The sequence below is a fragment of the Salvelinus sp. IW2-2015 genome, unplaced genomic scaffold, assembly GCF_002910315.2.
Source record: "Salvelinus sp. IW2-2015 unplaced genomic scaffold, ASM291031v2 Un_scaffold2171, whole genome shotgun sequence".
NCBI lineage: Eukaryota > Metazoa > Chordata > Actinopteri > Salmoniformes > Salmonidae > Salvelinus > Salvelinus sp. IW2-2015.
Window position 1 is genome coordinate 182,920 of NW_019943502.1, and position 16,393 is coordinate 199,312.

Here is a 16,393-nt window from a genome sequence, read left to right on the forward strand (position 1 = left end):
GAGAAATGACTGATTTACAGTTCATGAGGGTTGTCTAATCACACATATGAACTTTTAAAAAGATCTGACCTTTTTAACCCTTCAAAACAGCAACTATGACACCATTTTAAGGCACTTCCGGTTCACACAGGAAGCTGAAAGTGAACACATATCCTCCTTGGGGTATGCTCTTATAGAATTGTAAGTTTTAAGTCTTTATGTTAAGAACTTACTTATTTACAGAGGGTTGAATGAGTGTGTGTTATTTCAGAAAATCACAGAAAATCACAGAAATCTCGCTGAGCTCCGAAACACTTAAAAAAGATTAGTCAGAACACGCTGCAACTGGATCTGTAACTTTTTTGAAAAACAACACACCTTTTTTTGAACACCAATTGTACAATGTACGATTTCTCTTAAATTACGATAGATAAATGGCTGGTTCTTTTTTTCCTGACACCGTAGGTTCATGTACTTTGACGTGAAGGGGTCAAATTAGCGTTCTATTTTCGTTTTTGACCTTCAATCCCAGAAAAATGGCCATAACTCAAAAAGCGTTGAGGCCTCGACGCCATCTTGTTTGGGGCCAACTGCCCATTATGCCAAACCTATGCTCACAAAGTTTCGTCTTCAAAGTATTTTCTGTGTAGGAGAAAAGGCCACGTTGTGATTGGTGATGTTTTATACATTTGCAATATGATTTCATTCGCCCTCTGGTGGGATTTACCGGGACAGCGAAAAAATGACCAAAATTTGAAAATTTTATAAAACGGAAACCGAATGTCCGAGAGACTTCGTTCGATGACTTCCCGGAKGATCTTGCCACCATGCACGGCCCGCCGCCGTCCTCAAATTTTACAAACGTTCGCGGACGTCTAGTAAGGGACCGTACATTTGCAATATGGAGTTTCTCATCAACCATACGGCAAATGTCAAAATGTTCCCTTCATGTATGTAAGACACTCATATGTTCGTTAATGTTAAATTTTACGAATATTATTTGAATTGCGCGCCCTCCATTTTCACCGGAAGTTGTCGGCTAATTAACTCTAGGCCAGTCTGTCACGAATCCCGCCGAAGATGGTGCCTCTTCCTGTTCAGGCGGACTACTAGCTGCCACCGATCCCCTTTTCTGTTTCATTTAGTTGTGTCTGATTTGTTGCACCTGTTTCGTGTTTAGGTTTGGTTGTGGGCTATTTGAACCCAGTTGGCTCGCCGGCTTTTGTGCGGGCTTGTTTTTCTGTTTGTGGTGTTCGTTTATTCTTGTGGTATCAGTTCCTGCTCAGTTTCGTCCTGTTTGAGTGGACTGGGACTTTATGCGCCCTTGTGTGTGTGGCGTGACCGTCTCTCTGGTTGTATTTGGAATATTAAAAATCCACATCTTTTGGAACTACCCTGCTCTCTGCGCCTGACTCCTGCACTCAAACCTTATTGAAGCCTTGACACAGTCATTTAATAATAAAATCTTATTTACAAAGACAGGCTACCTCAGACAACACAGAGACAATTGTGCGCTGCCCTATGGGACGCCCAAAAACAGCCAGATGTGATATAGCCTGGAATCGCACCAGGGACTGTAGTGACACCTCTTGCACTGTTATGCAGTTCATTAGACTGCTGCAACACTCGGGAGCCAAATAAACAACGGCCAGAAGTGGAAACAACTGGCAAATGTTGGCTACTTTGAAGAATCTCAAATAAAATATATTGTTTAACACTTTTTTGTTTACTACATTATTCCATATGTGTTATTTCATAGTTTTGATGTCTTCAKTATTATTCAAAAATGTAGAAAATAGTAAAAATAAACAAAAAGCCTTGAATATGTAGTTGTGTCCAAACTTTTGACTGGTACTGTCTGTTGAAGTGTGTCAAATATGTTTGAAAACACTATGTTAAAAGCACTGTGTGGGCTTGTCCCTAGGATTACCAAAGACAAAGAGCTGGATCAGTGGGTCACCAATCAGGGCCTTGCAACAGTAACAAGAGGTGATGTGAATCAGTGGGTCACCAATCAGGGCCTTCTTTGCGACAATCAGGTTACGTACCCGGGACAAACCGTGAGCTAGACAAAAACCTTGTCTATGATGAGAGACGGAGTTGGGATATTAACAGAGGCTGGGCTACATTGCTAATATGAGCAAAGCAGTGGATAGATAAATGCAGACGTCTGAAATGCACTTATCTATCCACTGCTTGCTCATATTAGCAGCATAGCCCAGCCTCTGTCACTATCCCACCTCCCTCTCTCATCCTTTACCCCGGGGAAACAATAAACACTAGAACCACATCCCACTCGTTGAGAGGGAGTGTATTGGCAGTTCCAGCGTCTTAGGGGGCACTTTCAGCTCTATAAAAGAGGAACCCTTCTGTCTGCCCTCACAGACACAGCTTCCCTGCTGAAGTCTGGCATGGCACTGAGAACAGACATGGTTCTCTGGCTGCTGGTGGTGGTGATGAGGGGTATGGCTGTTCCAGCCCCAATCTGCTCTCTGCTGGGCCAACCCGCTCTGCCTCTCCTGTCTGCCGAGGGGGACATCAACATTGGGGCAGTGTTCGGTCTACATAGGAATGCCCTCTTCAAGGTCCATTCGTTCACCTCCAGACCAGAGAAAACACCCTGTATCAGGTATGTGTTGAAAAACAACTGTCTGTGGGTACTTTTAGCATTTTTGGAATATTTCTCATCAATATTTCTCACTGAAATTAGGCACAGTGCTTAATTACACTATTGTAGATGATCTGTGCATTTATTTTTGGACAAAACAAGTATACAAATTGTTTCTGTTATACTAAACACTACTCAACTCATCTCGACCGAGTATATCAGTTTTGCTGGCATATGTGATTGTGGCAAATAAGATTCCTGGCTTCAACTAACATATCATTTTGGTTTGTTATCGCTGTGCAGTTTCAACCCACGTGAGTTCCAGTTTGCACAGACCCTGATCTTTGCCCTGGAGGAGATCAACAACAGCAGTGATCTTCTCCCAGGTCTGTCTCTGGGTTACCAGGTCTATGACTCCTGCAGCTCTGCCACCCTGGGCATCCACTCAGCCCTGGCCCTGATGAACAGCCCTGGACCTGAGGACAGCCTGGGAGACCCCTCCGCCTGCTCCAGATCTCCAGCCGTGTTGGGCATTGTAGGGGAGTCAAGCTCCACATCCACCATCGGAATATCATCCCTGGTCGGACCATTCAGCATCCCTGTGGTGAGACACCTTCTGGTTTGGGCTCTTTAGAGGTAGTATAATCAATGTCAGCTATGTATGAAAGATCAATTCAAATCTTCCCGTTTCTTCCACACAGATCAGCCACTTTGCCACCTGTGCTTGTCTGAGTAACAGAAAAAAGTTCCCCTCCTTCTTCAGAACCATCCCCAGTGACTTCTACCAGAGCAGAGCCCTGGCAAAGCTGGTCAAACACTTTGGATGGAACTGGGTGGGAGTGGTGAACAGCAACAATGACTATGGAAACAACGGCATGGCCACATTCCTGGAGGCAGCGTGGCATGATGGGGTCTGTGTAGAGTACCAAGAGTCCATACACCGCACAGACTCCCGAGAGAAGCTCCTGGAAGTCGTCAAGGTGATCAGGAGGGCCACAGCCAGGGTGGTGGTACTGTTCTTGACCTTGGGGGAACTCATCCCCCTGCTGAATGAGTTGGCTCTGGAGGGAGACCCAGGGCTGCAGTGGGTGGGCAGCGAGTCTGATTACAGCAGACTGCTGGCGGAGAACAAGGCCTACGGCTTCCTGAGGGGGCGGTGGGCTTTGCCATCAGGAATGCCAGGCTGGATGGTCTGGAGGGGTTCCTATACAAGGTGCACCCCTCCCAAGCGCCAGAAAACCTGCTCAGGGAATTCTGGGAGACTGTGTTCCAGTGCTCCTTCGAGAGGGGCAGCAGCACGCTGTGCACAGGAACAGAGAGCTTAGCAAAGCTGAAGAACCAATACACGGACGTGTCAGAGCTGAGAATACCCAATAAAGTGTACACAGCTGTATATGCCATTGCACACGCCTACACAACCTACTGACAGACTAAAGAATGACACAGACAGCAGCAACAGACCAGTCTACACACCACAGCAGGTGAGCAGCTCCAGAATCAACAAAATAAATAACAATTAAATGAATCATCTCTCTCTCTCTCTTCTCTCTCGCTCCTCTTGCTCTCTCGCTCTCTCTCTCTCTCGCTCTCTCTCGTGCTCTCTCCATGTTGTTGAGCAGGTGCTACAGTACCTGAAGGAGGTGAGGTTTAGAGTAAAGACAGGAGAGGAGATCTGGTTGATGCTAACGGAGATGTGGTGGCGTGCTACGACTGGTGAACGGCAGCAGGAGGAGAATGGGACCCTGCAGTTCCATGCTGTGGGGCTGTATGATTCCTCGATGCCACCTGAACAGCGCATTAGCTTCAACAAGGAAAACTGGTCTGGGCAGGGGCCAGGCAGAGGTAGGACTAAATACATGTTGACTATGTTGCAAAAGCATAACACTTGCAAACCTCAAACCACTACAAATGTAAAACATGCATTCTATAATGTTACATAATCCACATAGTCTATTTCAATTGCTTTGTTGTGATTGGTAATATAACTTCCACAAGTAGTGACATTAAATATTTCTGCACGTTTATTTATATAAATACACCATATTCAGACGTGTTGTATTTCTCTACAGGCACCTGGCAGTGTGCAGTGAGAGTTGTCCCACAGGCACTCGTAAGGCTGTACAGAAAGGAAAGCCTGTATGCTGTTATGACTGTGTACCATGTGCGAGAGGGAGAGATCAGTAATATCACAGGTAATATATAATGCATTTAGGGCTACCTGCAATACTTTCAAGCTCTGTCACTACCAGACTAATAGATGTGGAAAAACACATGACACACTGATTCATGGAAGAATGACGTTCTAATCTCCTTACAGATTCTAACGGCTGCTATCGATGTGACTTGGAGTATTGGTCAAATGAAAAAAGGGACCGCTGTGTGTTGAAACCAGTTGAATTCCTCTCCTATGAAGAAATGATGGGCATAGTTCTGGTGTTTTTCTCCTTACTGGGGTCRGGTGTTACTWSTCTGGTAGCTGTTGTGTTTTCAATTCATAAGGACACCCCCATRGTCAGGGCCAACAACTCTGAGCTGAGCTTCCTGCTGCTCTTCTCCTTGACTCTGTGTTTTKTGTGTTCTCTTACTTTCATTGGCCGGCCCTCTGAGTGGTCCTGTACGCTGCGCCACACAGCGTTTGGSATCACCTTCGTCCTCTGCATCTCTTGTGTTCTGGGGAAAACAATAGTGGTGTTGATGGCCTTCAGTGCTACACTTCCAGCCAGTAATATCATGAAATGGTTTGGTCCTCCACAGCAGAGACTCAGTGTTCTGGCTTTCACTCTCATACAGGTCCTGATCTGTGCTCTTTGGTTAACAGTCTCCCCTCCTTTCCCCTACAAGAACATGAAGACCTATAAGGAAAAGGTCATTCTAGAGTGTGATGTGGGTTCAGCTATTGGTTTCTGGGCTGTGTTGGGGTATATAGGACTCCTGGCTCTCTTGTGCTTTGTGCTGGCTTTTCTGGCTCGAAAGCTGCCTGATAACTTCAATGAGGCCAAATTCATCACCTTCAGCATGCTCATATTCTGTGCAGTCTGGATCACCTTTATCCCAGCTTATGTCAGCTCTCCTGGGAAGTTCACTGTAGCTGTGGAGATCTTTGCTATTCTGGCCTCCAGTTTTGGTTTACTTTTCTGCATATTTGCTCCTAAATGTTTCATTATATTGCTGAGGCCAGAGCAAAACACCAAGAAACATATGATGGGGAAGACGTCCAATGACATACGATATTAAAGAAACATATGATAGGGAAGACATCCAATGACATACGATATTAAAGAAACATACGATAGGGAAGACATCCAATGACATACGATATTAAAGATACATATGATAAGGAAGACATCCAATGACATACGATATTAAAGAAACATATGATAAGGAAGACATCCAATGACCTACGATATTAAAGAAACATATTTTAGGAAAGGCGTCAACCAAAGCCCTTCAGGATGGATACTGACCATTGACCTATTCAAAGTCTTTCTATAATAAACACAGACACATCATTTCAAAAGTCAGTCATGGGTTAACCTCATCCCCATGCTCAAATGATACCAAAAAATAGAGCCTGGAAACTCTGTGCAATGAAGTGGGACTTGAAAGGGGAAGGGTTCAAATCAAGGCAGGAGAGAGAGATCCTGCTATAGTTTGACTTTGAAAACTGCAGAAAATCTCACAATGATCATATTACTTTTAGGACGTCCCAACTGATTCTGAGTTTGGGCATATTTCATTTTTTATTAATTTCACCTTTATTTAACCAGGTAGCTAGTTGAGATCAAGTTCTCATTTACAACTGCGACCTGGCCAGGATTAAGCAAAGCAGCGCGACACAAACAACAACACAGAGTTACACATGGAATAAACAAACATGGAGTCAATAATACAATAGAAATGGTCTATATACAGTGTGTGCAAATGAGGTAGGATAAGGGAGGTGGGGCAATAAATAGGCCATAGTGGCGAAATAATTACAATATAGCAATTTAACACTGGAGTGATACATGTGCAGATGATGAATGTGCAAGTAGAGATACTGAGGTGCAAAGGAGCAAAATATGAAGTTTACATGTGAGAACTAGGTGCATACTTTCTGATTTCCTGATCTCACTTCCTTGTTTAGCCGAATTCGTTTGTAGAGGGAAGGTTCTAAGGGTTATGTTGGACGGTGATGGACTGAGATATCAGCCAATGTAAATCCGCTCCTGCCATGGACTCCATTCCTGTCTCTTCATGAGACATTGTGAGAGACGGTTCGAAAGAGAAAGAGCCTCCTGGTGGACAAGATCTGTCATGGGTACATCGATGTTCAATAAGTCCAATAAGTCCTGAACAAACATCCAACAGCACATTATGCCAAGCAGCCATATCTACATTGGTGTGGTCGCACATTATGAGAGTCATGACAATAATGAAGCAGAAAGAAAATCTAATTTTTTGACKTAGCCGATGTTTCTCACTGCTCTACCCCAGCGGCCACTGACAGCCTGGTGTGCTTCCACAGGCCCCCTCAGTGACCCCCTCAGTGACTGCTGCTGTCCAGTCCAGGTCCAGATCAGGAGCCCACACACAAGCCCCTTACTGAGCCTCTGTCTCACAGGCCTGCTCTGGACAAGCATGGTCTACTATCTCYTCAAAAACYACATTGACTTCTTAAACCTCTCCTCATAGGCCTGTGGGCCACAACCCAATGTGTGTCAATACACCAATGGGCATGTGGCATTCATACCACCATCAATACAAAACAATGTCTCAGTGAAATGTGTTATAATGAATATATGTCTGTACTGCATGTATGGTGTAATGTATTAGCTACCCTTCATGTAATATTAGAGTGGTTGTAATAAACAATTCAGCTGTCTAATATATCTGGATCTCCAGTCTTACTTGAATTATCACAATGCTAGAGAAAGACACAAATAAAATAAAAAACTAGAATGGTCATTTTCTATGAATTGTGTGACTTGCTTCAGCTGGCCAAATGTATCTGTATGTAGTAGTAGTAACAATAGTAATAGTAAATCAAATCAAATCAAATGTTGTTAGTCACATGAGCTCAATAAAACTGGTCTGGACCTTACAGTGAAATGCTTACGTATGAGCCCCTAACCAAGAATGCAGTTTAAAGAAATACAGATAAGAATAAGAAATAAAATTAACAAGTAAAATTAACAAACAACAAAAAATTTACAAACAACAAAGAGCAGCAGTAAAATAACAATAGTAAGACTATATACAGGGGGGTACCGGTATAGAGTCAATGTGCGGGGGCTCCGGTTAGTTGAGGTAATATGTACATGCAGGTAGAGTTATTAAAGTGTCTATGCATAGATGATGACAACAGACAGTAGCAGCAGTCTAAAAATAGGATTATCTTATGGAGACAGTCAAAGAACACTTTGGAACTCTATTTTTTTCCTGGGAGGAGGAGGAGTAGTAGAGGTTAGTAGTAGTAGTAGTAGTAGTAGGTAGTAGTAGTAAGTAGTAGTTGTAGTTGTAGTTGTAGTAGTAGTACTAGTAGAAGTAGTAGTAGTAGTAGTAGTAGTTTGTTGTTGTTTGTGTTGTAGCAGTAGTAAGTAGTAGTGGTAGTAGTAGTTGCAGTAGTAGTAGTAGTAGTAGTGGTAGTAGGCCTTTTTTATATATTTTTATTTAACTTTTATTTAACCAGGTAGGCTAGTTGAGAAAAGTTCTCATTTACAATTGCGACCTGGCCAGGATAAAGCAAAGCAGTTCGACCCATACAACAACACAGAGTTACACATGGAGTAAAACAAACATACAGTCAATACTACAGTAGAAAATAGTCTATATACAATGAGATAAGGGAGGTAAAGGCAAAAAAAGGCCATGGTAGCGATTAAATCCAATATAGCAAGTAAAACACTGGAATGGTAGATTTGCAGTGGAAGAATGTGCAAAGTAGAAATATAAATAATGGGGTGCAAAGGAGCAAAATAAATAAATAAATACATTAGGGGAAGAGGTAGTTGGGCTAAATTATAGATGGGCTATGTACAGGTGCATAATATGTGAGCTGCTCTGACAGCTGGTGCTTAAAGCTAGTGAGGGAGATAAGTGGTTTCCAGTTTCAGAGATTTTTGTAGTTCATTCCAGTCATTGGCAGCAGAGAACTGGAAGGAGAGGCGGCCAAAGAGGAATTGGTTTTGGGGGTGACCAGAGAGATATACCTGCTGGACGTGTGCTACAGGTGGGTGATGCTATGGTGACCAGGCGAGCTGAGATAAGGGGGGACTTTACCTAGCAGGGTCATGTAGATGACGCTGGAGCCAGTGGGTTTGGCGACGAGTATGAGCGAGGGCCAGCCAACGAGAGTGTACAGGTCGCAGTGGTGGGTAGTATATGGGGCTTTGGTGACAAAACGGATGGCACTGTGATAGACAGCATCCAATTTATTGAGTAGGGTATTGGAATCACTATTTTGCTATTTGTAAATCACCGATTTACCGTAAATCACCGTAAATCATCGCCGAGTCGAGGATCGGTAGGATGGCGCGGACTTCGGTGGTGACAGAGATTGCCACCTCGCTTGCGTTCCTAGGAAACTATGCAGTATTTAGTTATTTTACGTGTTAATTATTACCATTGGTACCCAGGTAATCTTAGGTTTTATTACATACAGTCGGGAGGAACTACTGAATATAAGAGCAACGTCAACTCACCATCGCTACGACTAGGAATACGACTTTTCCCGAAGCAGATCCTGTGTTTGCCACCACCCGGCAACTGGATCGGATTACCAGCCGGCGAACCAATACAACGACGTCGAAAAAGGGGGCAGAGGAAGCAGTCTTCTGGTCAGGCTCCCGGAGACGGGCACATCACGCACCTCTCCCGAGCAATACTACCTCGCCAATGCCCAGTCTCTTGACCACGACGGTTGATGAAATCCGTGCAAGGGTAGCATTCCAGAGAGACATCAGAGACTGTACGTTCTTTGCTTCACGGAAACATGGCTCACTCGAGACACGCTATCGGAGTCGGTACACACCCAGCTGGTTTCTTCACGCATCGCCGCTGACAGAAACAAACATCTATCTGGTCAGAAGAGGGGCGGGGGGGGGGGGGGGGGGGTATGCTTATGATTAACGAGACGTGGTGGTGATCATAACAACATACAGGAACTCAAGTCCTTCTGTTCACTGACTTAGAATTCCTCACAATCAATGTCGACCGCATTATCTACCAAGAGAATTCTCCTTTGATTATATCACAGCCGCATATATTCCCCCCAAGCAGACACATCAATGGCCCTGACTAACTTTATTTGACTCTATGTAAACTGGAAACCACATATCCTGGGCTGCATTCATTGTAGCTGGGGATTTTACAAGGCTAATCTGAAAACAAGACTCCCTAAAATTCTATCAGCATATTGATGTGCTACAGGGCTGTAAAACCCTGGATCATTGTTATCTAACTTCTGCGACGCATATAAGGCCTCCCCCGCCTCCTTTCGGAAAAGCTGACCACGGACTCCATTTTGTTGCTTCCAGCCTATAGACAGAAACTAAAACAGGAAGCTCCACTCTCAGGTCTGTTCAACCTGGTCCGACAATCTGATTCCACGCTTCAAGCTTGCTCGATCACGTGGATTGGGATATGTTCCGCATTGCGTCGAACAACAACATTGATGAATACGCTGATTCGGTGAGCGAGTTCATTACCAATGCTGCGATGTGTCGTACCCACAAGCAACTATTTAAACAATTTCCCCAATCCAGGAAAAACCGTGGATTAATGGCAGCATTCGCGCGAAACTGAAAGCGCGAACCACTGCTTTCAACCATGGCAAGGTGACTGGAACATGACCGAATACAACAGTGTAGCTATTCCCTCCGCAAGGCAATCAAACCAGCTAAGCTTCAGAATAGAGAAAAGTAGAGTCGCAATTCCAACGGCTCAGACACAAGAGGTATTGGCAGGGTCTACAGTCAATCACAGATTACAAAAAGAAAACCAGCCCATCGCGGACCAGGATGTTCTGCCTCCCAGACAGACTAAACAACTTCTTGCTCGCGTTGAGGACAATGCAGCTGCCACTGACCGGCCCGCTACAAATACCTGCACTCGTCCTTCACTGCAGCCGATGTGGAGTAACAACATTTAAACCCGTGTTAACCCTCGCAGGGCCTGCAAACCCAGACGGCATCCCCCCCGCGTCTCAAGCGCATGCGCAGACCAAGCTGGCTGGTGTGTTTACGGACATATTCAATCAATCCTTATCGCAGTCTGCTGTTCCCACATGCCTTCAAGAGGGCCATCCAATTTTTCCTGTTCCCAAGAAGCTAAGGTAACTGAGCTTAACGACTACCCGTCACCGGTAGCACTCACTTCCGTCATCATGAAGTGCTTTGAGAGACTAGTCATGGACCATATCACCTACACCCTACCTGACACCCTAGACCCACTCCAATTTTTGCTTCCGCCCCAATAAGGTCCAGCAGACCGACCGCAATCGCAACCACACTGCACACTGCCCTAACCCCATGGACAAGAGGAATACCTATGTGAGAATGATGTTCATCGACTACAGCTAAGCATTTAACACCCATAGGGGGTACCCTCCAAACTCCCTCATCAGCTCGAGACCTGGGTCTCGACCATGCGCCCTGTGCAAACTGGATACTGGACTTCCTGATGGGCCGCCCCAGGTGTGAGGGTAGGTAACAAATGTCACCCCGCTGATTTCTCAACACTGGGGCCCACATAGGTACAGCTCAGCAATTTAACACCATAGTACCCTCCAACGTCGTTCAATCAAAGCATCGAGACCTGGGACTCGACCCGTCCGCCCTGTGCACTGGATACTGGATCTTCCTGACGGGCCGCCCCCAGGTGGTGAGGGTAGGTACAACTCTGCCACACCCGCTGATCACGTCAACAATGGAGCTCCCACAAACGGTGCTGTTGTGAGCCCTCTTCCTGTACTCCTGTTCACCCACGACTGCGTGCCATCCACGCCCTCCAACTCATATCTCAAGTTTGCAGACGACACTCAGTGTTAGGCTGATTACCACAACCGAACGAGACGGCCTACGCAGGGAGGTAGGTTGAGGCCCTCGGAGTTAGCTGGTGATCAGGAAAAATGACCTCACACTCAATAACGTCAAAAAAACAAGAATAATCGGGTCGGACTAGGAAAACAACGCAGCGAGCACCCCCTATCACCATAATCGACGGGACACAGTAGTAAGAGTGGACGATGAACGGGTAGAAAGTTTAGTTCTCGGCGTAACACATCCATGGACCAAACTGAAATTGGGTCCCCCACACAGACAGCGTGGTGAAGGAAGGAGCAGCAGCGCCTCTTCACCCTCAGGAGGATGAAGAAATTCGGCTTGTCAACCAAAAAGCCACTCACAAACTTTTTAACAGATGCACAATCGAGTGCATCCTGTCGGCTGTTCACCGCCTGGTACGGCAACTGCTCCGCCCACAACCGTAAGACTCTCCAGAGGGTAGTGAGGGTCTGCACAACGCATGCACCGGGGGCCCCAAACTACCTGCCTCGCACAGGACACCCTACTCCCCCCGATGTCACAGGAAGGCATAAAGATCATCAAAGGACAACAACCACCCGAGCCACTGCCTGTTCACCCGTATCATCCAGAAGCGGAGGTCAGTACAGGTGCCCATCAAAAAAGCAGGGACCGAGAGACTGAAAAACAACTTCCTTATCTCAAGGCCATCAGACTGTTAACTTTCTCTGGGGCAGGTGGGACGCAAACGTCCCGGCACCATAATTCAAAATAACATGATATGAAATCAAACTTTCATTAAAATCACACATGTAAGATACCAATTAAAGCTACACTTCGTTGTGAATCCAGCCAACATGTCAGATTTCAAAAAGGGCTTGTTTCGGCGAAACATCAAGATGCTATTATATGATGATATGCCACAACAGTCAACAAAGAGAGTACATAATTCAAGACTGCAAGCACGACACAAAACGCCAGAAATAAAATATAAATCATGCCTTCCTTTGACGAAAATTATTTGTTGGCACTCCAATATGTCCATAAACATCAAAAAATTGTCCTTTTTGTTTCGATTAATTCCGTCGAATATATCCCAAAATGTCAATTTGGACCCGTTTCATCACAGAAAAACACAAGCTTGCCACTTTCGCCAAAGTCAACTACAAAATATATCAAAAGTTAAAACATGTAAACTTTCCAAACATTTCCAACTACTTTTGGTAACACAACGTTAGGTATTTTTAAATGTCAATAATCCGATCAATTTTGAAGACGGGATGATCTGTGTTCAATACAAAAAGAAAACAAACAGATGCAACTTTTTTCGTACGCGTGACTCTCTCAAAAAAATGTAACTTAATGTGACCTCATTTACGATAGCCCACTTCTTCTTCACTAAACACAAAGGAATAACCTCAACCGATTTCCCAAGGACTGGTGACATCCAGTGGGAAAGCGTAAGGAACTGCAAGCAAGTCCATTAGAAATCTGGTGTCCTCTTAAGAAATCTCATTGAAAAGACAGTGACATCAAAAAATATAAATTCGAATGGTTTTGTGTCCCAGGGTTTTGCTGCTACCATAAGTTCTGTTATTCTCTCACATGACATGTTCAAACCGTTTTTAGGAAAACTTCAGGGTGTTTTCTATCCAAATTATAAATAATAATAATATGCATATCTTATATGCGGGGATGAGTAGCAAGCAGTTGAATTTTGGGCATGCTATTTTTTTGAAAGTGAAAATGCTGCCCCCTGCCCTCAAAGAAGTTAAAACCGCCAAAACATTGAGTGGCTGCTGCATACATGTTAAAAAATGGATCACTAGCCAGCTTTTACCAATGCCACTTAACTTCTTGTCAATACGTGGGGCGCTGTTTTCACTTTGGAAAATGTGCCCAAATGAAAACGGCCTGTACTCTGTTCTACGATCATCAATATGCATATTATTATTACTAATTGGATAGAAAAACACTCTCAAGTTTCTAAAAACTGTTTGAATTATACCTGTGAGTAAAAACAGAAACTCATTTGGGCAGCAAATTTCCAATACAGGAAGTGCACAATCTAAAAAACGAGGCTCTGTTTCAGGGCCTGCCTATTCCAACTGGCTTTTATTTATGGATCTGTATGCACTTCATACGCCTTCCCACTAGATGTCAAATCAAGCAGTGGAAGGTGGAATGGGCTGTCTAGCTTGATCTGAGGCGAACAAGAAGCTTTTGGAGTGACAGGTCCGGAATTTTCTTTGTCTTCCGACGGCGCGCGGGGGAGCTCGACATTTCTTCTCTGAAAAGCGTTCGTATACACGCCGAATATCTCCGCTTTGATTTTATTTTGATAGATGTGATAAAAACATCCATAAAGTAGGTTTTTTTTCAACCGAGTTTTAAATCATTTTATTCAACCGTTTTATTGGGACTTTTGGAGTTTTCCGTTCTTTGCCGCCAAAGAGGATGGCAATGTTAGCAAACCCTTGGCTAGCAAATCGACAGAAAGAATGGACATTCTAAAAACCAAACAACGATTTATTTCTGGAAATAGGGACTCCCTTGTACAACATTCTGATGGAAAGGCCAGCAAAAGTAAGAAAACATTTATGATGGTATTTTCGTAATTCTGTGTAAATGTTGACTCCTATTCTCTGCCGTTTTGGTGAGCGCTGCCTCACAATAAAGCAAGCTGTATGTTATGGTACAGTTTTTTTTAAAAAATCCTAACAACAGCGTTGCATTAACATCTGCTAACCATGTGTATGTTGACAAATACATTTCATTTGCTTTGATCGATTTGACTTTTTTACGAGGGTATGTTTGGGCAGCATGAGTGCAGGATTGCTTTGTTTGCCGAAATAGGAAAGCCAATTCCTAGATTTAACTTTGGATTGGAGATGTTTTGAATGTGAGTCTGGAAGGAGAGTTTACAGTCTAACCAGACACCTAGGTATTTGAGTTGTCCACATATTCTAAGTCAGACCGTCCCAGAGTAGTGATGCTGGACGGGCGGGCAGGTGCAGGCAGAGATCGGTTGAATAGACAGCAGATTTAGTTTTACCTTGTATTTAAAGAGGCAGGTGTGAGGCCCACGGAAGGAGAAAGTTGTATGGGATTGAAAACTCGTCAAGGAAGGTTGTTAACATCAGTGTCCAAAGAGGGCCAGAAGTATACAGCATGGTGTCGTCTGCGTAGAGGTGGATAGAGACTTCACCAGCAAGCAAGAGTGACATCATTGATGTATACAGAGAAGAGAAGTCGGCCCAAGGAATTGAACCCTGTGGCACTCCATAAGACCGCCAAGAGGCCCCGGACAACCAGGGCCCTCCATTGTGACACCCTGGAACATCTATCAGAGAAGTAGTTGGTGGAAACCAGGCGAGGCAATCATTTGAAAGAAACCAAAGGCTATCGAGTCTGCCGATGAGGATGTGGTGATTGACAGAGTCGAAAGCCTTGGCCAGGTCAATGAATACGGCTGCACAGTATTGTTCTTATCGATGGCGGTTTAAGAATCTCGTTAGGACCTTGAGCGTGGCTGAGGGTGCACCCATGACCAGCTCTGAAAACTAGATTGCATAGCGGAGACAGGTGCGGTGGGATTCGTAATGGTCGGTAATCTGTTTGTTGACTTGGCTTTCGAAGACTTAGAAAGGTTGGGTAGGTGTAGATATAGGTCTGTAAGCAGTTTGGGTCAAGAGTGTCACCCCCTTTAAGAGGGGGATGACCGAGCTGCTTTCCAAACTTTGGGAATCTCAGAAGACACGAAAGAGAGGTTGAACAGGCTAGTAATAGGGGTTTTTGCAAACACCTTTCGGCAGAATAGTTTTAGGAAGAACAGGGTTCCCAGATTGTCCTAGGCCCGGCTGAAATTTGTAGGGGTCCCGATTTTGCAGCTGTTTTCAGAACATCAGCTGACTGGATTTGGGAGAAGGAGAAAATGGGAGGCTTGGACGAGTTGCCTGTGGGGGGTGCAGTGCTGTTGACCGGTGTAGGGGTAGCCAGGTGGAAAGCATGGCCAGCCGTAGAAAAATGCTTATTAAAATTCTAAATTATAGTGCATTTATCGATGGTGACAGAGTTTCCTATCCTCAGTGCAGRGGAAAGCTGGYAAGAGGTGTTCTTATTCTCCATGGACTTTACAGTGTCCCAGAACTTTTTTGAGTTTGTGTTGCAGGAAGCAAATTTCTGCTTGAAAAAGCTAGCCTTGGCTTTTCTAACTGCCTGTGTATATCTGTTTCTAACTTCCCTGAAAAGTTGCATATCYCGGGGGCTGTTCGATGCTAATGCAGAACGGCATAGGATGTTTTTGTGTTGGTTAACTTCTTTATGATAGGGGGCAGCATTTTCACTTTTGGATGAATAGCGTGCCCAGATCCTACTCTGTCCCAGATTCTAATATATGCATATTGTTGTTACTATAGGATGGAAAACACTATGAAGTTTCTAAAACTGTTTGAATGATGTCTGTGAGTATAACAGAACTAATATGGCAGGCAAAAACCTGAGACAAAATCCAAACATGAAGTGAGAATTCTGAGACTGGTCGATGTTAAACTCATCGCCTWTTCAATTCCCTGTGATATATGGATATGTTTGCACTTCCTACGCCTTCCACTAGATGTCAACAGTCTGTAGAATGCTGAATGAAGCCTATACTGTGATGTGGGARCGGATGGGAGGTGTTTGAGTCAGTGGTCTMGCAGATTGCKAGTTCTTGGTCATGCGCATTCCTCATGTTATCGCCATGCGTTCCATTACTTCTAGAGACTGAAAGGAATTATCCGGTTGGAACGATATTGGATATATA

The 16,393-nt window shown here is 44.4% G+C and overlaps 1 pseudogene; it reads left to right on the forward strand.

Moving 5' to 3' along the window:
• The first annotated feature begins 2,369 nt into the window (after positions 1-2,369).
• On the forward strand, positions 2,370-7,539 carry LOC112073164 (extracellular calcium-sensing receptor-like; annotated as a pseudogene).
• Positions 7,540-16,393: the final 8,854 nt, after the last annotated feature.